This window comes from Humulus lupulus, chromosome 3, assembly GCF_963169125.1.
Source record: "Humulus lupulus chromosome 3, drHumLupu1.1, whole genome shotgun sequence".
Classification (NCBI taxonomy): Eukaryota; Viridiplantae; Streptophyta; class Magnoliopsida; order Rosales; family Cannabaceae; genus Humulus; species Humulus lupulus.
The window spans coordinates 34,935,397-34,961,168 of NC_084795.1; the positions used below are offsets into that span (position 1 = coordinate 34,935,397).

Here is a 25,772-nt window from a genome sequence, read left to right on the forward strand (position 1 = left end):
CTCCTGGAAATTATCGTGTCAGAGTTGAGGTAGCCATTCAAGAGAACGCTAGTTTACCATATCCGCTTACAATGGAAGATTATACATTGGTTGGACAAGCAGTCGGGTATGATGTTGGATGGCCACAACATTGGGTTCTTACTAATCAACAAACAAAAGAGCCACTTGCGCCCTCTACTCAACAACCAAGACAATCAAAGAAAAGAATAGAGGCATTGACATAGGAGCCTACAGAAGTGCCTATCACAAAAATATTGAGGTGTTTGGTGAAGTTTATTGATAAATGGCAAGCTGACCGCGTGGTAGAGATTCCAATTGTTGAAAGGGTATTTGGATTCGAAACTATCGCTCTATTATGGAAAGATGATATCCTCTACTTGTGCAACTATGAGATGATTGGACAGACTGAGCTAGCATTATATATGAGGTACAATGGTGTTTATAATCTTAGTTTATTTAGTTTAACTTGAAATTTAATAGTTTATTAACTTTTTTAATTATATGTAGCTTCCTCGATGATTTGGTGCAAACGAAGGGATTGAACCACATGTACACTTTCATGCATCCCGCTTTAGTGTCCACTAATGCAGGAACCAATGAAATACGTGCTAAAAATCTCTTTGATCGGTTTCTACAGATGGAGCTAGAGACACAACTTCTAATTTGTCCTTGGAACAACAAGTAAGTCAACTTAATTTTATATTCATATATTTTGTTTATTGATAAATATCTTACACAAGTTTTTTTATTGCAGCTTTCATTGGATGTTAGTATTAATTCAGCCCCACAGTCATTCGATAGCTTTTTTGGATCCTGTAAACTCACATTTCCGTCCGGAAATCAAGGAGATAATTATCATGTAAGTTTTTCATTTTACTTAATTAATTTATGATTTTATTTCAAACTCATATATGGGTAAATATTAATATTGTGTGCAGGGCGTTGGATCAATATGATACACACCGAAGACTAAAAGAGTTAATCAATCTAAAAGTTTGTGTTCCTAAGGTAAGTAAATTATATTATTTATCGTATTCAACTTTTTGACATATTTCTATTATAATAACTTACTAAATATAATACTTAACTTTGGATAACTATGTTGTAATAGTGTCGAAACCAGACTGGGCCAACCGAGTGTGGCTTTTACATTATGAAATCTGCCAGAGACTTGATTTCACAGCCTAGACCGAAGGCCTACTTGAAAAATGAGGTATTGTTTTGCTTTTTAATTTTCATTTAAACTATCGTTTATGATTTTATTTGGATGATTATTTCTAACTTATTATTTTAAATATTTTCTAATTAGTTTACGAATACAAGTCTATATTCGGCTGACGAAATCAACGAGATACGGGATGAGTGGACTGAATCAATTATGGCGTATCTCAATTAACAAATGAGCAAGTGGGTGAGGAAATTTTAGTTTAAGTAGGTTTGACACTTAGAAATTTAGAACACAAGAGTACATATATTAACTTTGATATTTGAATTACTTTTATAGTTTTGATCACAAATGTTAACTCTAGATAAATGTTTATAAAAACTTATACTGTTGTTTTTATGTTCATACTACTGTTTTTCTGTTTCTGCTGCTGTTTTTTTTTGTTTCTGCTGCTGATTATTTTTATCAAAACAGGCCAGAGAAATTGGCATAAACATTTGCAACTTCCCTGGTTAATACTTTATGTGACAGTGCCCAACTGACGCAAAAAATACTTGTTTTTAACATTTGTGGCAGTGGGGTACTGACGCAAATGACACTCTGGTTTGCGTCATGGACAATTGCGTCACATAGTACACTGACGCAAAAACTCAACTGTGGCAGTGCTAAACTGACGCAAATGGCCTTTTTTGTTGTAGTGTGTCAACAGTGATGGAGAAAAGTTGAGTAATCCCCCAATGATTGAGGCAACTGATCAATTCTTTTGCAACCATGTCACCTTTATGGCTAGGAACCTGAATGAAACTAATAATAATTTTTTGCATCTTCCAATTGTCATCAATCCAATGAGCAGTCAGGCACATATAACTAATATTCTGTATGGAAGTCCAACAATCAGTAGTTAAAGACAACCTACGATTGACAAATTCATTTCTCAATTTTTTCTTTTCCTCCAAAAACAATTGGTAGATATCACGAGCAATTGTAAATCTTGAAGGAAAGTAAAATTTTGGAAAAAAATGATTAACAAGCAAGCGAAACCCTTTCCCTTCAATATGCCTAAAAGGAAGTTCATCAATAATGAAATACTTGCTAATCAATTCTCTCACTTTACTCTGACTAAACTTCATTGTGGTAGTCCCACTTAAGTTAACTTCAGAATCAGGTGTCTTCTTTGTAAATTGATTATCATCGTTTGTTTCTTATTCTGCTCTACCCAATTACTAGATGGACACTTCCTGCACTTTTTATCAACATGACTCCACAATGTACTAGTCCCACAATACTTACTATCAGCTCCACAATAGTTGCACTCTGCTATATCCTCTTCTTTTTCTTCTTTATCTTTTTTACCTTTTACTTTTTTCTTAACAATAGTAAAATGTTCCCAAATAGTTGATGTTTTTTTCCCTTTCCTTTTCCTTTTTTGCGGTCGTTCGATTTGAGCAGCCCCTTTTTCAATCTCTACATATTTAATCCATTCGTTTACAAAATCATCCACATTTTTATCTTCAATTTCCATATGTAATTATCTACAAAAAAAATAGATCATACACATTCTAATCTAAATGTATATGATAAACAAAACACAACACAAAGTGATATTAAAAGATAAAACCAAATAAAAATACTACATTATATTATTATAGTAGTTTCTTTAACCTCACCATATTACTATGCTCATTCACCTTAACCAAATTCTCTATAATTTTCTACTAGCCTATATAAATTTCACAAATAATTAATGCAACCCAAATTCTCTATAAATTTCTACTAGCCTATATACTTATATGAAAAGAAACATTGAACTATAAACAATTAGTGCAACCAAAATTTTCTATATATTTCTACTAGCATATATACTTATAAGAATATAAATATTGAACTAGCATGCTTACGAGTACACATCACAAATCAAACCTTGATTATATCCAAAGCATATTCTCACTATTTTTTAATATAAACAATTTAAGGTACACTACATATGTTAATAACCCAAAGAGACTATCTCAAGCAAATCAATCTAAACTAACAATTTAATTTCACACGTATGTTCCCACATTGTGCATTCTTTTATAGAGTATGGCTATATACATATGTAATGTAAGAAGAAACATTGAACTAACCAGCAACCTTACGTACGAGTACCCATTTTTCTCAATGCTCATTCAAAGATTGTATAAAAAAAAAAAACTAAATAACTAATAGTAAGCATGATTCATGGAAATCTATATATTCACCAAGAGAAGATACATTCAAAAACTTACAACAAGACTTAAGCGTATACATAAAAAAATAAGAACTTAATCAAGTTTTTTGCCACATAAAAGAATTAGAAAATGCAAGTTTTTTGAAACACCTAAAAATCAAGACATTTGCATTAGTGAAATACACACAAAAAATTAAGACAATTGCAACAGTAATATACCCAAAACTTAATCAATTTTTCTGCCATAAAAAAAATAAGAGAATGCAAGACATTTGAACCCTCAAAAATTAAGAAACTTGCAGTAGTGAAATACCAAAAATTAATCAAGCTTTTTGCCACAAAAACTCAGAGAATGCAAGAATGGATTGGAAAAGATATGATACATGTTTGTTGTTGCCAAAGTCGACGTCGCGTTGCTGTCGAAGACGGAGTCCTGTACTTTTGCTACCGGAGACGAGAGAGAAGAGCGTGGAGAGAGGCGTTGAACTGAAGAGAAGGGAGGCTGGAGGACTAGTGCTCTGCAACGTTGAGACTTGAGAACTTGAGAGAGAGGAAAGAGCAGCGGCGGCACCAAGAAAGAAATGGAAAAAAGGAGGCAGAGGCAAACTAACTTAGTAATCGTATAGGGTTTTTTTTTTTAAAAAATATAAATTTAATTATGTATATAATATATTAATATATTTAAATGTATTAAAAAACAGTAAGCTCTTCGTTGGACAGGTCGGGTTATATTGGGTAGGTTGATAATTATGTTCAATCCGCCCAATGTAATAATTGGGCGGTTTAAATTTTTGTCGGTTTATTCGGATTGCGTTTTTTTGTGGTTTTTTCGAGTTAGTTTGGGCAGATTATTCAGGTTGGGTGCGTTGTAAAAATTTCTGCACATCCCTATTAATTATGGTATTTAATAGATGCGTAATAATATGTATACTAAAATTATGCAACAAAATATTATACCAAATAACGTGACAGTTTTATTTAAATAATCAAATTTATTTCAAGCAAAACTTCATATTTTAAAAACGAGTATACTGTGAGTTGATGTAACATTTTGGTGCATATATCATTATTCTTAATAAATTGCACGCCATGCTTAGATCCATAGTATTTATATTTTTCTTAATAATATTTTATAAAAAAGGAAGAAAAAGACAAAGGGACACGTGAAATGGCAAAGAGAGTAGTTTGGGGAATTTGTTGTTACTCTCTTCAATTGATTATTAAATAGAGGATAAGGGTGATGTGAGGACTGGTGGCGACCAGAGCTCTTGGTTGATACGAGAAGCATCTTCTTTTGTAATTTTTATTTTGTATCACTATTAGCCACATCACTCATTTTCTTTTAAATTATTTTTGAATTAATATTATTGTTTTTTAAATGAATTAATATTGTTAAGGTAAGTAAGTAAACAATAAAATTTCTCATTATTTTATATATTTATTAGATTATTAAATAAGTCATTTAAAATAAAATATCCAAAATAAAGAAAAATAATATAAAAACTGAATAAAAACAAATTATAAGAAATCAAATATTTTATTTTTTTTTCTAATTTTTATTTTATTTTTTTTATTTTATACTTATTAGATATTTTAGAATGTTATTTATTTTAGTAATTTTATATTTATATAATACTTTGATTATCAAACACTATAATTTTATTTTTTTCAATTTACCACACGCAAATTTAAACTTATTAAGTGTAAGTAAACATTTGCTTAGTTTTATTTAAAAAAATTATTAAATATATTTATTAAGTTTTTATGATTGACATATAAATTTTAAATAAATAAACAATATTATATATAAAAAAATGACATAAGCATATCAAAAGAAAAATTAAACCTAAACATTGTTTATGGTTTTTTTTTTAAAAAATACATGATAATATTTTAGATCATAAACTATATTATTTAATGTATAAAACATTCATGATATTATTCAAATCACACATTTATAATTGGAGAAGAAGTTTGTTTATTCTTGATAGAAGATAAATATTATTCTAATTTCTTATGTAGTTACACAGTCATATTATTTGTACACAAACGACACTTATATATAATGTATTTATAATGTTTGTTGTTATTTAATATGAATATATATTTAATTAATTAAGTTACATTAAGTAATAAAAACATGTTTTCTATATAAATAATAAAAATTAAGATTATATATTATATATTATTATAATAATGATATTTTATAATATTTGAATTTATATTAATATAATTAATAAATATCTATTTTCAATCATTTTTAAAGGCATATACTATTAAATAATTTTAATATTCCGTCAAAAGTTAACAAAAAACCGTTAAAATAAATAATTTGGTATCTATACACTTTTTTTATATAGAAGATATATTAAAAAATAAAAACTTTAAGAAAGTAAATGAAACGGGGTTTCGTAATCGTACCAGGGAATGAGAAAAACTCGACAATGAACTTAGAATTAGGTTTTGAAGAAAAAAATCCTATTGAAATTGTCATTTTTCTCATATCGATTGTTAATTTCCAAATTCAGAATAAGAAACAATGATTAAACTAAAAATATTACAAACCACAAACCCTAATCCTAAGTAAAATTAGAATTAGATGCATACCTTAACAATAGAAAATATCCAACCCTATGAATTAGATTTAGCGGCTACGCCATTTCGATCCAATAACATTTATAATGCATTTCCAACATTTGAGAGAAACTACGATGAGATGAAAGATATTAGAGAAATAAGAGAAAATGAGATAGTGATGCACTTGAAGAAAACTTGGAAGGAACTTGGAAGCTATTGATGTTTGAGGAAGAAAGAAAATCGTGTGTGTGGCTACGAGAAGAAGAAATATAAATATGCTTTAAAAATAAATTATAAGTGACAAAATATTGTTTTCAAAATTTCATTAATTTTAAAAATAAAAAATTAAAATAGACTTACTGAACACATTTCCCCCCTTTGTTTTTAAATTTTTAATTATTTAATAAGAAAATTGTTTAAAAATAATTACCCAACGAGCCCTATAATTTTTTTTCAATTTACAACACACAAATTTTATGAAAGCAGTTAAAATTGATTGTTTATAAGCTATAATTATACCACATTGGTTTTTTATCTTTTAATAATTAGTTATTTTATTTTCATAATTACTCACCAATAAACAATTAGCCCAAAAATAGAAATACATCATTCTAAAGATTGTTTTTGGAAATGCCAACGAGACCTCTATTTTCTTTTTTGTTTGAAAAACCTTTGTTTTTTTCTTCTATTGTTAAGTAAATTAAAAAAAATAGTAATTTTCTATTTTCATTGGCCGGGTTTCTTGCAGGGCAAGGCAGACCCACCTCAATTACACTATTCATTGAGTCAAAAATATTTTATTCTTTTTATTTATTTTTCTTTGTATATTAATTATATTTTATTTTATTATGTTTCTTTCTCTCTCATTTTTTAGTATTTTAATGAATAAAAAAATAATATTTAAATGATGTAGATAAAGTATAGAGGAGAAATAGAGAAGTTCATATATGGTGCAATATAAATGTTTGATGTAAAATAAAAATAAAAAAAATTTGATAATATATTTGAAATAATAGAATAGAGCATTCATTAAGAGTGCTCTAAATGAAATATATCTCAATATGCCTTAAAAGCATATACCATAAATGTTGTAAAATTGATATATCTTCAAAATTTAGAGAAAAGAGGCAAAAATCCACTCCAACACATGCTCTAATCTACAGGCATCATTCTTATTTTAAGCTACTTTTATATTCTAGGATTAAAAAAATATTTTTTAATTTGAAAGGTCTTTTTGGAGAATCTATTCTTTAAATTAGAATAATTTTATTATTCCTAATTTATTCATAAAATATTTTTTTTAATTAATATTCAAACACTTTAAAAATAATTTTTCATTAATTTTTGTATATATAATAGTTATTCAAACAGAAAAAATAAGTCAAAATTTTTATTTATTTTATGTTTTTAGCTATAAACAAAAACAAAAGTTTTGTCAAACAATGTATGTATTTTAGCTCAAGTTCTAGTCTCCTCTCTCCATAACACTATTCATCCTTTAAACAAATTTTCAATAATACTCCCTCCTCCCTTGTCTCTTATTTTATGTTACTTTCTTATTATTTTATATTTAAAAAAATAAAAAATATAATATTTAAATAATATCAAAAAATATATAGAGAAACTAATATATAGTATGTAATGTGAAGGTTTTTTTTTTTTTTTTTAAAAAATATGTAATGTAAAGTTTGATATAAAATAAAAAAAGTTGGTTTTTGATGATGTATTTTAAAATATAAAGTAGAAGAGCTGATAATTTTACAATTTTTAGTTGGTCAAATTTTTAGTGTACCTATGATTTTACAATCTATTTTTTCAAAAAGAGAGATCATATTCCAATAATAGCACTATTGTATTGAAAAAAAGAAAGAAAGAGAGGCCATTGCAAATTTTTTTTTGCTAGAATTAGCCTCTTCAACAGTAGGGGCCAAATTCATTGATACTAAAACAAAACTACAACGTACACACAACGTATCTCCAGGCTAGGCATAGTTGCCACTATTTGTAGAGAGTCCAAAAAACAACCAAACAAAGTCTACATAACCATACACAAAACAACAAAAAGGCTAAAACAACATACCAACAAAATCTAATAATCTATCAACTACAACAATAAACTAATAACTCATATTGAACACAAAAGGAGAACAAACTCAAAAACTACAGACCCAAGATTATGCTGCAATTGCTATGACTCAAGGAGGAGGACTGGCCTTGTAGTCATTGAAAATGTCAGTGTTCCAGTCTAGGGAACCTACAAGATGCGACCTATGAGCATGCTTAGCACATTGTGAGCAACGTAGTTGACTTCCCTTGGGATTTTCACGACTTCCCATTTTGTGAACCATTTACTCCATTTGAGGAATTCGTCCCTACAAGTTTCTAAGGCCATCGCTTGGAAAGGACTTGCTGAGTTGATTGAGTTCACTGCCCAGCTATTACCACTTTGAAATATGTTGAAACAAGTCTTGGACTCAACTGCTGTTGCGACAACCAACATAATGGCCTTTGCTTCGCCAGGTTCTGGTCCGTTTGGGGAATTTGGTCAGCTACCACCTTAACTGGCTTGCCCTCATGGCTCCTCCCAACAAAAGCAATGGTTGACCCATTGCTTCTTATCACCGCATCTGTTGTGTAACATGTCCACCGAGGGGCGGATACCACTGCACTTGAGGAGTGTTTTCCTTTAGGAAGTGATCCATCCATTCACTTATGTTCCTCCTAAACATATGCATAACACCTAAAATTGTTGCGGAACTGCCCCATGGAGCACACTATTCCTTTCCATCCAAAGTAAGTTTATCAATAGCGATGCACCAAGGAGGAATTCATTGAAAGGGAGTCCTCGAGGTCTATGTTTTCATTCGTGAAAGTAGTTGAACCAATCTTCCCAATTACCAATCCTCACATTCTCTGTTCTCAAGCCCGAAACATTAATGAACCATAATCTGGATGCCAAAGGACATGTCCAGAAAAGATGGATTGAGGATTCAAGTGACCCCGAGCACAACAAGCATTCAATTTTGCTTAGTTCCATGATCGAAGACAACTTCCCTCTAGTTGGTAAAGCCTCATTAACTAGCTGCCACCAGAGTAACTTATGTTTTGTATGTATCTTGCTTTTCCAAATCCATGACCATACATCTTTCTATGGAATGTCATTGTAATGGATTGAAATAGCAGATTTGATGCTGAATTTACTTGAAGTTTTCAATTCCCATAGCCAAGAGTCTTCCTTATCATAACTAGGAAGATCTATATTGATTATTATCTTCACTGTATCCTCACAGAACCACTCTTTCAGCTTTGGAATACTCCACACTCCATCATAAATGAATTCGCTCACCCAATTGACCCATTCTGTGGCATCCCTTAGGGGTTCGGGGTTGCGTTGAATGCCTGTCACCCAGTTGTCAAACAAATGGAGGATGTTTTGCCATTCCTAATACGTTTACAAAGGCCTTTGATTAACGTCTCTCTTCCTTTTAGTATAGCTTTCCATAAATGGGAATCAGAGTTTTTGGCGTTGCAACTTAGGAATTGCTCCATTTTTAAGTATTTTGCCTTCATCTGGTTATGCCATATCCCATCGTTTCCTTTAACTAACTCCCATCCCCTCTTGGTCATGAAATCTTCGTTAATGGATTGCTTAGAGCGGAATCCCAAACCCCCCCCCCCCCCCCTTTAGGTTTACATAACTTTGGCCATGTTATCGTGTAGATTGTTCTCTTCTCATCTGAATCCCCCCACCAGAAATATCTTAAGGCCTTGTCAATTTTCCCCATAGAAGATTTGGGAATTGGTCCTGAAGCAGCCATATAATTTACCATAGACGATCCCACTAATTGCACAAGAGTTGCCCTCCTCGCCTTAGACAACAATTTGGCCTTCCACCCTTGAAGTATCGCCTTAACTCTGTCCACTAAGTATGACCAGTTGTCAATTCTCTTTTTAGTGTAGATAATCGGCAGCCCAAGATGGGTGGAATCCCTTTTCAGGCGAGGCGTGTTGAGATTAGTGCCCTTTAAAGTATATGTATTGAACAATGTTTTATTAAATAAATAATTGAAATAAATTTTAGTATATATTGATTATTTATCATTATTATTAGAATAATATTATATGAATATCAGAAAATTCTCAAATTCCTTATTGTGACTACAATCTTGCATTGATACGAGAGGATTAAGATTGTAGGGAACGAATTTAAATAGTTTGCAGTAAAACAAAGATATGTGGAATCTTTTGATTAAATACTATAAGTACGATTCACTAGTATTATGAATACATGTAATCTAGATCTGGATTACTGATGTAGTAGGACATCTTAGTAGAGGTACTTTGTATAAAGTGGTTATACATGAACGCGATCCGATAAGTTATTAATACTTAATAATATTGTTTACTTTATAAGTATTAATTTAACATATCAATAAGATGGTCATATACAAACTGATCTTAATCCTGAAGTTATTATGAACTCTTGTTTATGTCATATGAGTTCTTTGATTCACTCGTTATAGTTTGTCAAAATGATCAGACTGAAAACTTTTATTTTGGGAACTCATTGATGTAAATGGTGTTATATTATTTCATATAATATAATATTAGATTAAATAATGTGACAAAATGTGATTTGTCACACCTTGTAACATATTATTGAGAGTCACAAAATTGGACACATGTGTGTGCCCAAATGTGACATATTTTGGAGTTACAAAATCAGTTACAAATTTGTAACTCCCAAATATTACCCAATAATGTGTATATTATATGTTACACATTTGAGATTGGATTTCATAAAGTCATAATGAAATATGGCTGTTGGAGACATATTTTTAACTCACAATAAGTGTTTGGAGGTTACAAAATCATGTGGGAAAGGATTTGGGACGTTTTGGAACGATTTGGAAAAATGATATTTTTTGGCTGGAAAAAGGCTGTGGCCGCGACCACTGTCTTTCCCTGGCCACGGCCTGGGGGACAGAGAGCAGTGGTCGCGGCCACTGATGTCCCTGGCCGCGGCCACAGGTGCATTTTAGGCCAAATTTTCAGTTTTGTCCAAATGTGTTGAACGGTTCTAAAAACCCAAATAACTCTCAAATCTCAATTTTAATTCCATATTAATCCAATTAAACATTGGTAACAGCCATGGGGGTTGATGGAATTTGAAATCCAAAGGGTATCTCAAACTCTATAAATAGGAGCCTAATGCTCACTTGTATGACACACCATTTTTCATCCTCAAAGCACTTGGCTGAAAAATACACCAAAAAATGCTTGATAATTCCAGAGAGCTATTTCCTTGAGAGATCCCTTAGTGCTTAGAGAATAGGGGGAAATAAGCTTTTGGACAAAGGTTTTTAACCTTGTTTAAGTTGGTGATCCCCACTACTTTACACTTTGGTTGAGTGTGAGTTTGTGTTTTCCATTGATCTTTTCATTCAGTTGTTCTTCTTGTATTATTATTGTATTGAGTTTGTAATCATCGTCTTCTATTTCTATTTACATATTTATTGGTATCTTTTGTTTTAGAGTTTTAGTTCTAATAATTCTCTTCTTTCTCTCTTTTCTACATTTACTTGTATTGTTGGTCATTGAGTTGTAAATCTATTTATCTATCATGTTGTCCATTGTATTTTAGCATAGAGTTGTATATTGATTTTTTCCATATTTCCATTGAGCAATAATATATATTCTCTAACAAATGGCTAGGAACATAATATACAGATATGGAATCAATACCTTTATGAGATGAATTGAATAATGGTTCTCTTAAGGGTTGGCTTTTGGAATTGAAAGGTTATTGAGCTCAAATTCATAAATCAGTTTATGAATTAACCTTCACTAGTAAAGTTAATGGTACTTAAGAAAACAAGATATAATTAAAGAGGTTAAACGATGATTAATTCCCACTTTAATTATGAACCACTAATAGACGATTGAATTGTATGCAATGATTAAACCGATGGACACTTTTTATATGTTTAAAAGTACTCAATAAATAAATGTCTATAATTACAAGAATGCAATCTCATATTTTTAGTTGAATAATATTGAGATTAATAAATTAAGGTTATTATATTAAAGAGTTTTAATTAATAATATAAATTTATTGGAGCTTGAAATTATAGGCCCATAGGTCCCGAGATGGCTCTATTCCTACTTTAATTATGAACTGATTAGTGCTCAAAAATGAAAATTTATTGATTTTAAAGTGTAAAATAAATTAAGTTTTAATTAATATTTTCATGAATTTATTGTAATATATTTTATAATTGAAAATATTAATTTTAAATTTAATTTGTGTTTAATTTTCAAGAAATAAATTGCATTTGGACATTAATAAAAAAAAAACAAAGAAATAGTTAAAACTGAAAAAGAAAATGAAGGAAATGACATTTTTGAAAGAATTTGGCCCAAACCGAAGCTCCAAGCCCAGGCCCAACTCTTCCTTCCTCTTCCCCCAGCTGCCAATGTGTCGTGCTCCCTTCGCGCCACGTGTCCAGACTCCTTGCTCCTCCTTGTGCCACCTGTCCAAGCCATCCTCAAATCCCCTTCAGCGTCCAAGCATTTCCACGCCAATTAGCTCATTGCAGCATCAAGCCTCCAACCGCCCAAAGCACTTCCAAGGCCCATTTTGCCCAAAGCCAAGTCTCCCTTCAGCAAGCCCAGCGGCCCAACCAGCCATTTTCCTTCAACCCAGCCGCCCACGTGGCGCATTTTCATTGGTTGGAAATGGGTCAAAACCCACTTCTGCCACTAGCCACCTTCAACCCATATTTTGTGGGTATTGGGCCTTGCAAAATTGTCATTTTGAGCTTTAAAGCTCATCTTTTTTGGTGCTTTAAAAAAATGGCATATTGACCATACACCAAATTAGCTAGGGTAATATTAATAATAAGATTTGATTTTTCAAAATCATATTTTATTATTAATATTTCATATTTATTTTGTAAACCCCATTTTGTTGTTTAATTTATTTTTAGTCATTTTCTCCATCTATAAATAGGGACTTTTTCTTCACAGTTGGTATGTGATTTTTAGAGTAAAGAAACTATAGCAAAATTTCTACTCACTTTCTTCTTAGAATTTTGTGAGAATCATGAGCATAATGGCCTAATCTTCCTAGGAAGGTTAGGGATGATTCCATATGCTAGTGATGTTATTTTGCTACTTTGATTTACTATGTTCTTAATGTAATATATTTGAGTTATTTATGTTCTTTCATCTCCATCTCTATTTTGTTATCTTTATTTACTTATGCTAATAGTATATAGGATTAGTCATGCTCTTTCTATGTGCTTCTAATTAGTATAAGTAATATTGATACATAATTTTATGTCTAATCTTCTATTGCATTATTGCCCTTGGGTATTTTGTCATTTTTAGATTTCTCATAAGATTAACATTGTGCTTTTAAAGTAAAGAACTTCATAACTCAAATGGATTTTTGTTAGAAAAAGAATATGGACTTTAATGTTAGATTTTCCAAGTAAATGTTGGGATGTGAACTATTTACTTGTGTATTTTTGTAAATCAAGTAACCAAGTAACTAAACAAGCATATGGATGATTCTTGAAACCTTTCCATTTCTCAAACTCTTGATTACATATTACATTTATTTCATCTATCTCATTTTACCATTTCATCAAAAAGACAATACCAAAATCTCAAATCTCTTTTCATTTCTATTTCTTATTTATTTCTTGTTACTAACTTTTTGTGTTATTTTCTACTAATCTTTTGATTTTAGGTTACCTCCTTGAGGATCGACCGCCCAATTATACTACAACCACCGCTTAGTGGTTGTCACGATTTGAGCGTTAAACATGAACCATTAATAGAGGATTGAATTGTATGTAGTGATTAAATCGATGAACGTTTTTTATATGTTTAAAAGTACTCAACAAATAAATATCTAAATTACAAGAATGCAATCTCATATTTTCAGTGGAATAATATTGAGATTAATAAATTAAGGTTATTATATTAAATATTTTTAATTAATAATCTAAATTTATTGGAGCTTGAAATTATAGGTTCATAGGTCCCCGAGATGGCTCTATCAACACTGTTCAAGGTAAGAGTTGAAATTGAGAAAAATCAAGAAAATGACATATTTGGAAGAAATTTATTTTTGAGGGTCAAATATGTAATTGAGACAAATTAATTAATTAATATAATTTTTTTTAAATAAAATGACATTTTTCGAAAATAACATTTAAATAATTAATTAATTAGTTTTATCATTTAAATATTGTCAAAAGATATTTTTGATAATTCAAATTGGATTTGAATTTGAAATAATATTTATTCTTTCATTAATCTGATAGGACAAATTATCAGGTTTAGATATTTTTTAATAAATAATTATTAAATAATAATTAAAAAAAAGAGGTTGGAACACATCCCTGAAAATAGTTGACGTGTAACAATGTCCAATAATGAGTCTTGGACATTTCTTTTATTTATTTAATTATTTAATAATTAATTTATAATTTGAATTTTGAATTTAATTAATTCTTTTAAAAATATCTATGATAGAAATCAGTTTCTAAGCAGAATAAGATATTCAAGAGAATTCTAAAGCTTTTCACAGCGAGAAAAATGTATCGTATTTTTTTTCTATACCCCTGAAAACTGTCTCTGTAACGCCCTAGCTACCCCAGAACAGTTACGGTGAACAGTGAACCGGAAACTTGACTCGCTACCCGAGTCCTTTGGTAAAAAACGTGATCTAAGTGTTATTATCAGATTAAGGTGAAAACCAGTAAAAGGAAATGATACATTTCATTAAGTAAATAAACTGCTCATGAGCCTTTAAAAAACGTTTACAATTAGTTCATAATACAAAAGGGTCACTACTGTTTCAAATTTACAATCCCCGCCGGCCTAAGCGGCAAAAATAGGGTAAACCCCTAGTCCCTCTGAGAACTCCCTGACCGTGGTGGTCAAGCGGCCTAGTATGTACACAACATCGCCCAAGCTCTCCACTCAGGGTTGGGTGAGCTTCTCTTTCCCTTTACCTGCACCACATAGCACCCATGAGCCAAGGCCCGGCAAGAAAACACAATAAAGCATGATATAATATCAACAGTAATCATAATAATCACTCAGGATCAACAGTCCAAAACAGGTAGGTGACAATAGACAAAAGTCACAATAATGGGTACAGCTCCCTCTAGCCATGTGACGATAGGGTCACCAGGGCTCAACTGATAAGTGGTTCTTTCATAAGTTTGATCAGGACAGGTGCATGGTGATTGGTCACCAACATAACCTTCCTCCCGACTCTAGAGTCGTAACTATGGACAACGTCCCCTAGCCATGTGACAAACAGTCACCGGGGTCATACACCTTGGCTAAGTACATCTGGTCTTAGACCAGGCAAGCACTTATAAGTTCTTCGACCTTAGGGTCGGTCCCGCATTAATGCCATAGAGCTATTCAATGCGTGTTCATCGACTTTAGAGCCGGTCCCTGACTAGTCGGTGCCATAAATAAGTAATCAGCGTTCACTAGCATTTAATATGCAATCCATGTCCACTTATATCAACCATCATGCCTCAATATCAAACCATGCAAGTCATATACCTATACAGGGTGCAACTGTATTCATACACTGTTTTCTTACCTCTAGTTCGAGTGAGAATTATTATATGAACGACCCCTGAGAACGATCAACCTTTAAATTCCCTGACGGTCACCTGGTCATAACCAAAATATAGGATTAATCAATAAAATGATAACAGAGGGTTCCCAAACCAAAATCTAGCCTCCGGGACACCAAACACTACTCAACCGGGTACTAGGTTCAACCCCGAGGCCTAAGGTTTGAATCCCTAAGCTAAAAACACGATTCTGGCCAAAATGACCTTAAGAGCCGCGACCCTCCCCTGCTGCGCCGCGCCGCGCCCTCCAGACAGAGAGGGCCTTCCCTGCCAGACACCAAGGGCCGCGGCGCCTAGCCCAGAACAGGCAAAAAGGCAGCACGCGCACCAGAATTCTCCCCTGTGTTTTTCCTCTCAAACCAGCCCTTCAAACCAACTCAAAATCTCCTCCAAACACCCATTTAAACCTCTATACACCACCCATAACTCACCCTCATAAAAACCCAAACTTATCATCAATTAAAACATCTTCAAATACAATCTTCCAACAAGAAATCAAAAGCTGAAAACTCAAGACTAAAACAGAGTATAACCAGAAGTTACTAACTAAAACTCACCTTAAAACCAGCTTTGAACCTTCCTCACTAGCTGAACCAAGTCCACCAACCCAGCCTTTGAATTCCCTAGCTTAAAAACCCCTCTTAGAGCTCAAGAACATCAAAGAAGAAAATGGAGAAAGGTAGAGTACGGGAAGGGATAAGTCTCTCTGTTTTGCTCTGTTTAATCCACAAGCTTCTACAACCAGCAGCCAACTTAAGTCATACAAATCCAAACCTAAATGACCAAAATACCCTTGAGTCATTAAAAGCTTCTCAAACTATTATAAGGGTAAAATTGGTACTTTCCACTTATCCCGTTAATCATGATTAACGCATCCCAATTCCCACTAATCTCAATATTCCCAAACATCAATAATTTACATCCCGTTACCCTAAAATCCCCGGTAACACTCTAATCATTAAAAACACCCCGAGACTCACCCCGAGCCCCGAGCTCAAACCTGTTATGACCAAACCGATAAATCACAATTAAAGATCATCTCATGCCAAAATACTCGAACCAATCCACATTATAATGTGGTCTCACAATAAATCATTGACATGCAAACAAATATACAATTATACCCTCAGCGGGCCAAATTACCAACACACCCCTGTAAACAAATGTGGACTCACATGCATGCATTTAACATCATATTATAATATAATTCTCATAAACATGCATAAATACATTTAATGGCATAATTAAACAATTACGGCCCTCCCGGCCTACTAAACCGCCACTAAACCATATTAGGGAATCCGGGGCATTACAGTCTCAGACCTAATATTCCAAGTTCTCATGAGTTGAGTACATCTATGAATCATAAATTTTCTCACAATTACTCTGCGTGCCCATACACGTCTTGATGTGTAGAGATACATCTTGGAAAATCTTGGTCTGAATACTCACAAGACTGCTTTGGATTGGATTGTAATAACTAGGGTTACTATTTTCTTATAAGCTCCTTAATTATGACCATAAGTTAGTTTTATTATAGTTTATAGTTTAACTTGAGTGGTGAAATTTAAAATGATTACTTTAAGCTTTAAATTATTTATTTTAAGTTATGATCTTATGACTTAGAAAATAGTTATAATTTAGATAATTATAATTATTATGGTTAGTATTTAATAGATTTTAGCATATGATCAAATTAGTATATAGTTTTAAGCCTTTATAAAAAAATTATGCACACATGTTATTTTGAGGTTTAAGAAGCATACATGTGACATTAAAATTAAGTCCCAATTATTTGAATTCATTAGTCATAGCCGAAATTCCCTATAGTTTTATTAGATGGAATTTTCATGAATTAAATAAATGAGTAACAAAGCTTTTAACAACCAAGTCTAATTTGGTTGAAATGCCCTAGGTGGCATGTAGAGCTTAGAAATAGGCAAGGATTGGACTGATTTTGAATTTACATGATAAGGTGTCACACTCGGCTTGAACTAAGTGAATATGTTGAAGATAGGATGAACCCTTTTGAACTAGTTTGAATTTGAATATGCTAGGTGTAGACGTGAGCATAAGTGTAGAGAAACTAGTGAGACTTTGACCACATATTGTTAAAGGTGAGTATGTGTGGCATTTAGAGAGTATCAAATTGAATAGGTAAAATGGTGGCTGGCCGAAACCATATAGAGAGAGGGAAGTTTAAATTTAGAAAAATGGTTGAATAGGTGTGGAGAGAAATGAGGAAGAAGGTTGGGGTTGGGGTTGGAAGCCTATAAATAGAGCTATTACCATCACCATTTTTCACACTCAAACAAAGCTTTCAAACCTCTCCATTTTCAAATTATACATCTCCCAAAAGCTCTCATATTTTTTCCCATAAACACACCATAGTCGAACCACTATAGTCGTTATAGTGCTCGGGAATTCATTTATTCTTCTATTTTCTTATTTAGCCTCAAACACATTTGTCCTTGTAAACCCTACATAGCTGAAACACTATGCCTATCAAACCACTATATAGCCCAAATTTCCCCAAAGTATCAAGCTCTTGGTGTCATTGTTGGAAGATAGGCATTAGAGTGAAGGCTCGGGATTTCATCTTTTGGTTCTAGGGTGAAGGTATGACTTTATGAGGTTTAGAATGCTTGGAAGTATAGTTTCATTATAAGTCTCTAATTTAAATCTTTTATGTCATATATAAGGTTTTGGGCAAGATCTATTAGCACAAGCATTCTCTTTTCTTCTCTTTTTCCACACTCAAGGTAAGGAGAATTAGGTAGTTTTAGTTACGACATTTTTAGTGATTTGTATGACCCTAACATTTCAGATACAAAAGAGATAAGTGTGGTTGAACCTAAGATGTTCATAAATGTATGACAGACCTAAGTTGATATCCGATAGGCACAGTTGCCAAACTTGTATGATGGACCTAAGTTGATGTCTAGGGCTTAATTGCCACCCCAAACACTTATTTTTTTTCTTATACTTTTCTTGTTATTATGACCTATGACCTAGGATATATTATGATCTTCTATGATTATGTTATGAACTTTTGCATGAATTTATGATATGTTTGTTATGATTATATGTTTATATGACTGTTGTATGAATTTTCCTTACTGAGCTTAGAAGCTCACTCCTTATGATGTTATTGTGCAGATAATTGAGGTTAGAACGACTGATGACGGGTGGGATCTAAAGAGCTTAGTGATGTATTCGTGGGGACCATATAGTCGAGGAATGATCAACGGGCCTATGATTTTATTTACAAAGCATTTTATTTTAAGTTTTTCTTTTTATTCTAATGTTGCTCATTTTATTTTGTTAAAGACTATTATTTTAATTTTGTAAAAACATGGGTTGCCTTTACATATTATGATTTTATTAAATAAAATAGCAATGTTTATGTTTATGATCCAACGCTTTGTTCTTTACATTATTATGAGAAATTAGGGTGTTACATGGATGCTCGTTGGGGTTACTAAAAGATAGCAAGGATTCTTGATTGTTCTGCAACTGGTAAATCCTTATCTTTTTCTTTCTCTTTGATTAATGTTTTGCATATTAATGGATGTTAGGATTAATGCCCTAAAATCATGTCAAGACATTTTATGAATTAAATAAAAAGAACAATTTTATTATATTTGAATGTTATAATTATTGTTTGAATTAATTATATGATAATATCAAGAAAATTTCTTATTTATTCACGAGAATATGATCTTGTATTAGTACGAGAGAATTAAGATCATATATAATGAATAAAATAGTCAGTAACATATTAAAGTATGAAATCTTTAATTAATGGTTACTAGTGCGTTTTACTAATCATACAAGATGTAAGTGATCTAGATTCAGATTACTAATATGGGAAGACATCTTAGTAAATGTGATATATATAATAGATATTATATATGACAGGACCGATAAGAATTAATTATTTTTATAAACTTGTCATTTGACATAAATGTTTGATTCTTATCATAATAGATGATCATTTGTACATCAATCTAAATCCTAAGTATTCATGAACTCTTCTTTGTGTTTATTGGATCTTTTGATTCACTTGTTAAAGTTTCTTAGTATAATGAGGCTAATGACTTTTGTTTTGGAGATTTAATATCATGAATGACTGGGAACATGAATTACAATAATGAAATCCATACTTTCCTAATGGATCGAATATTGGTTCTCTTAAAGGTTAATTCTGGAACTTAATAGTTATTAAGCTCAAATCTATAATTTGATTATAGATAAATTATTTGCTAGAGAATTAATGGTACTTAAGGATCAAGAGGTAATTTGAAGGGTAAAACAGTAATTTTGACCGGCTCTAATTAACGAACCAATAAATGGAGGACATAACTGCATTTATTGATTATATCAATGGACTACAAGAGAAAACTCTGTAAATATAATTATATAAATACTTAGAGTGCAATTTCATATTTATAGTGGAGTAATCATGGAATTAATAAATAAGATTATTGGATTAAAGAGTTTAATTAATAATCTGGTTTATTGGAGCTTCGTATTATAGGTCTATGGTCCCCAGATCACTTCTGTCCAACACTGTCAAGGGTAAAAATGTCAAAAGAAGGATTTGTAGATAGAATGACTTAATTACAAATGAATTAATTTTCTGGAGCAAGAAAATAATTATGTGATAGTTATGGGCAATTGATTAATTATGAATTAATTAATTATTTAACTGTATGGTTTTTATTTTAAAAACTATAGGTTAAAATTAATATTAATCTTGTTTGGATTAATATATAGAGAGAGAATAATAAATATCTTATTTAGAATATGATATTTATTTATTTAAAGATAAAGTTAATTTTGAATTAACTTATATTTATTTTGGGATAAATATATTGTCTTGAATATTAATTAAATAAAAAAATGAGAAAATTAGGGATAACCCTAATGGTGTAGTCGACACAGTCACTGTACAGTGAGTGTGGCACCACAGACAGAGATTTTTTGTCCATGAGATTTGAATTTTGAATTTCAAATAATTTGTTTATTTAATTTTTTATATTTAATTATTATTTTTTAAATATGATTTAAAAAATAATTAAATAAGGTTATAACTAATCAGTTGTATTTTAATAAAATAAAGATTAATTAAATTAATTAATTATTTTTATAAACCTGAAAAGAAGTCATACTTTTCAAGCAATTAATTTTCATAGACTGTTAGACTCTCTCTCCAAGATAGAAGCAATAGTTTTCCTAAACCTGAAAACTATTCAATTCATCTTCTCTCTATCAAACATTTCTAGATCTCATGTGTTGAGTACATCTAGAGAATCATAAATCAACCTTTTGAATCCTACGTGCCCACACATATCATTGTGTGTTTGAGGATTGGTCTAGAAGATCAAGGTGTGAGCTTTCAGAACTTGGATAAGAAGATCGTTGATTTTATACAAAAAGATTCGAGGACACTTGATAGGCTACAGTATGTAATCTCTAATCTGATTGTATATGCTTTAATATATTATATGTGTGTGTATATGATCTTGACTGGTATTAATAATTATTAAAAATCGCTCATTAACCACTGCGTATCTCTGATTTGCTCTTTTAATACCAACAATGGATCCATTATTTAAATATTGTTTAAATAAATTATTTTTTGAAATCTCTAGGCCCACCACCTCGTGCTTTCCGCAGCGCACATGGTAAACTAGTTACCAACAAGGCACACCCGAGAACTACTTCAATCACTTTCCCCGGAGGAACCCTCTTGGAGAACATGACAGAAGATTTCTCCTTATTGAATTCTCCCCGACCAGTCACAATAGGTTTTGAGGCATTTCATAAAGCATTTAGCTTCAGTTTTGGTTGCCTACCAAACAGGATTTTATCATCAACAAACATCACATGAGTAATAGGTGTCACCCCTTTAGCTACTTGAACTCCTTTGAGGTTATTGTGGACCTCTTATTTGATTAGTAGTCTGAAAATGACTTCTGCTGCTATAACGAATAGAGTAGGAGATAGAGGGTCACCTTGCCGAAGGCCTCGACTAGGCGTTACAATCCCACAAGAGCTACCATTCAACATAATACTCAGATTGGAGGTAGTGATACATTGCATGACCCATTTTATGAATATCTCTGCGAACCCCATACAACGCATAACAGTCCGAAGGAAATTCTAATCTATTATGTCATTTAGGCTTTTTCCATGTCGAGCTTCAGTAACATGACCCATCCTTGGCCCCTTTTGAATTCATGGTGTGGATCAACTCCCTAACCAACATCATGTTGTCTTGTATAATCCCCCATTTCACAAAGGTAGATTACATAGGAGAGATAATCTCACGAAGAATAGGAATTAAATGGTTGGCCAAAATCTTAGAGATATTCTTATAAGCCACATTGCACAAAGAAATAGGTCTAAAGTCGTTGACCCTTGAAGCTTTTTCCTTATTTGGAAACAGAACAACATTTGCCTTATTAAGAACAATAGGCATCTCTAAAGTAATGAAGAAATTTGTGACCATATTTATGACCTCCTTATGGATGGTATTCCAATTGTGGATATAGAAGGATCCAGGCATCTCATCCGGTCCTGACACTTTATCGAGGTGAATCTGTAATGTCCCAAAATCCCTAATGTGGTTTAAGCTTGGATTAGGGGGCCAGGAGAGCCATAATTGATTTATTATGTAATTACGTGATTAAATGAATGATTATATGATGATAATTGCATATTTGTATATTTATGTGCATGTTTATGATTTATGGACGAGACCACATTATAATGTGGATATTTTCAAGCTATTCAGCATAAGACAATCCTAGAATGCAAATTAGCGGTTTGGTCATAACAGGGTTAATTTCCATGCTCGGGGTAAGTCTGGGGGTAATTTGATGCTTAGTACATTACCGAGAATGAATGGGTAATGGGGTATGATTTAATTATTATTTGAGAATATTGGGAATAACTGTAATTGGAGGACGTTAATTATAATTAGCGAGATAAGTGAGAAATTACTGTTTTGCCCTTGGGTGGCGGTAAAGGAATTAAATGGGCTTAGGGGCATTTTGGTCTTTTGACCATGGGATATACTTAAGGTTAGTGGCTGGTTGTAGAAGAAATTAGACAGCAAAAATAGGGCTCTTTTCCTATCTCTCTCGAGCATCTCTTCTTCTTCTTCTTGGCTTGAATTTTGAAGCAAGATTGAGGATTCAAGTTTGGGAATCAAAGCTTGAGGTTTTATGTAACGCCCTGGTTACCCCAGAACAGTTATGGTGAACGGTGACCCAGAAATTTGACTCATAAAACTATTCATGGGCCCACAAGAACATTCACAAGTTAATTACAACTCAAAAAGGTCATTATTGTTCCAAAATTTCAAACCCCGCCGACCTAAGCGGCAAAAATAGGGTAAACCCCCTAGTTCCTCTGAGAACTCCTTGGCCGTGGTGGTCAAGCGGCCGCATATGTACACATCACCACCTAAGCTCTCCACTCAAGGCTGGGTGAGTTCTTTCCCTTTACCTACACCACATAGCACCCATGAGCCAAAGCCCAGCAAGAAAACATTGCATTATATGTAAACATCATCAAATGATTATTATTATAATTACACAGAGCTCAAAGCTTTCAAACAGATGAGTGAACATCACTTGAGGTTCTGGTAAACCATACTAGGTGACTGACAAGCAGGTCACTAATTCAAATGGAAGAGTGGCTGCTAGGTAAGCCACTAGCCTTCAACAAATGAGAGTCTGATGGGTAAGTCTCTACTTTAACAAATGAGTGACTGATGGGTAAGCCACACAAGCGCTTATAATATTCATCGAACTTGAGGTCGGTCCGGCATTAATGCTCTTTGAGCCATCCAATGCAGAAAGTCGATTAGATCTAATCCTTATTGGCTTGTGTTGAACACGCTAAGGCCGTCCTGACTAATGAGTCAGCGCAATGTGACCAGTGCCTAGTACCACTGCCGAACCTGACTAATGAGTCACAACTTCACAGTTGATACTAGCACCTTTGCCAAATCTGACTAATGAATCAGTACCATGCACAAGTGAGCAAGATTTGCTAAGTATTCCACAATCAATTCATGTCCACATTTATACAACCAACATGCCTCATGAATAACCATGCATGTCATATTTGGGGTGCAGTTTTCTTACCTTTGATTCGAGCTAGAATGAACAAAAGAACGACCCTTGAGAACTGTTTAGCTTTTAGTCCTTTAGCGGTTACCTAATCATAACACATTATAGGATTCCATCAATAACATGATAATCAAAGGTTCTCAAACCAAGATTTAGCCTCCGAGACATAAATCCTCACTAATCCGAGTAGTAGGAGTGATCCCGAGGTCAAAACATGCAATTGGGCTCAACCCTGCACAAGAGCCGCGGCCCCCAGAAAATCCAGAGGCAAGCGCTGCAGCGCCCAACCCAAGGGCCGCGGCGCCCAGCGCAAACAGAACCTCTCCCTCAACCTCGAGCTAGGGCCGCGGCCCCCAACCCTGGGCCATTCCCAAACACGATTTCAACTTCTCAAAACCTCCAAAATCATACCTAAACATTCCCCAATCATCAAAACAAGATTCCCAAGCTCCCCCATGCATCAAAACCCTCAAAACCCTAGGTTCAAACGAATCGAAAACTCAACAATTCACAAAGTCCAATTCAAAGCTTAGAAACTCTAAAAACTCAAAACTTTAAACTTCGATTACCTTTGATTAGGTTGTTTTCTGTCAAATCCTTCGGTCAAGAAACTTCTAATCTTTCCTAGGATCGCTATGCCTCGATCCTCACTTGATTCCGACTCCTAGAACTCAAGATTTCTTCAAATATGCTTCGAGTGGCAAAAATGAACTAACGAAGGAGAACGAGAGGTTTTCTAATCGTACGTTCTATCTGACAGCTACTTCAAGCTTAAGTAACCTCAAATAAAACCTAATGCTCGAGGTCCCGAAAATACCCCCGGGGACATTATAGTCAAAACTTCCAGAATTTCACCCTGATCTCATATATTCCCAATTTATCATCAAATAAACATTCCTATTACCCCAAAATTGACCCCGTTATGACAAAACCGCTAATCCACTAAAAATGACCGTCTCATGCCAAATAGCTCAAATATATCTCCATAATAATGGAATCTCATTCACAAATCACATCATGCACCCAAATACACAAATTACCCTCAATGAGCCAAATTATCAAAACATCATAATATATCAAATGTGGACCCACATGCATGCATATGACATCATATTATAATATAATTCACATAAACATGCATATATTCGTTTAATGGCGTAATTAAACAATTACGGCCCTCCCGGCCAACTAAACCGCCACTAAACAACATTGGAGAATTTGGGGCATTACATTTTAGGCTAGTGATCCGTCATTGGAAAGGATTCAAACCTGTGTTTAAGGTAAGATTTCAGCCTTAGTTTTCTGGTTTGCTCTATTTTTGAGTTAGTTCTTGAGCTTGAGAGTTTTGATCTTAGAAGTGGTTATTTGATGAGGTTTTAAATGTTATAAAGCTTAGGTTTAGTTGGTTGAATGATGGATATGTTGTGGTAATGCTTGGATGTGATTTTGGGATTTAATTGGTGAAGATTTTGGCTAGTTTGAATTGAGAAAATGGGTAGGGGAGTTGGGTTCGCTGGGTCAAGTCGCAACCAAGTTCATGCAAGTCACGACTTGGACCCAAGCCAGAGCCTCCCATGGGCTTTGTTAGGCAGGCGCGCCGTGACCCACTAGGCCAAGTCGCGGCCCACCCCTGGTACCCCAGACATATTTATCTCTATGTTGGGGGCCCTCTGCGACTCACTGGGCCAAGTTGCGGCCCGCCCCTTCCTTTTGTGCCAGGGAGGAGTTTTTCAAGGGTTTAGGCTCGGGGTTTCTTTTCCTAAGGCTCGGAATCAAATCTACTAACTGTTTTAGTACAATTCGAGGCCTCGGGAGCGATGTTTTAGATTATGAACCTTTTATTATTTATTTTTATTGATGGGATTTCATATTGGTTATGACTAGGTGACCGCTAAGGGACTCAAGGACCGATCGTTCTCAAAGGTCGTTCTTTTATTATATCACACTCGAACCAAAGGTAAGAAAACTGCACCCAGTATGTGGCATGCATGGTTATTGAT

The 25,772-nt window shown here is 33.0% G+C and overlaps 1 long non-coding RNA gene across 1 annotated transcript; it reads right to left on the reverse strand.

Moving 5' to 3' along the window:
- Positions 1–1,451: 1,451 nt before the first annotated feature.
- On the reverse strand, positions 1,452–4,002 carry LOC133822519 (uncharacterized). The gene is made up of 2 exons (XR_009887907.1): positions 3,758–4,002; positions 1,452–2,697 (listed from the first exon to the last, which is right to left on the reverse strand). It is a non-coding gene; the product is annotated as an uncharacterized LOC133822519 (long non-coding RNA).
- Positions 4,003–25,772: the final 21,770 nt, after the last annotated feature.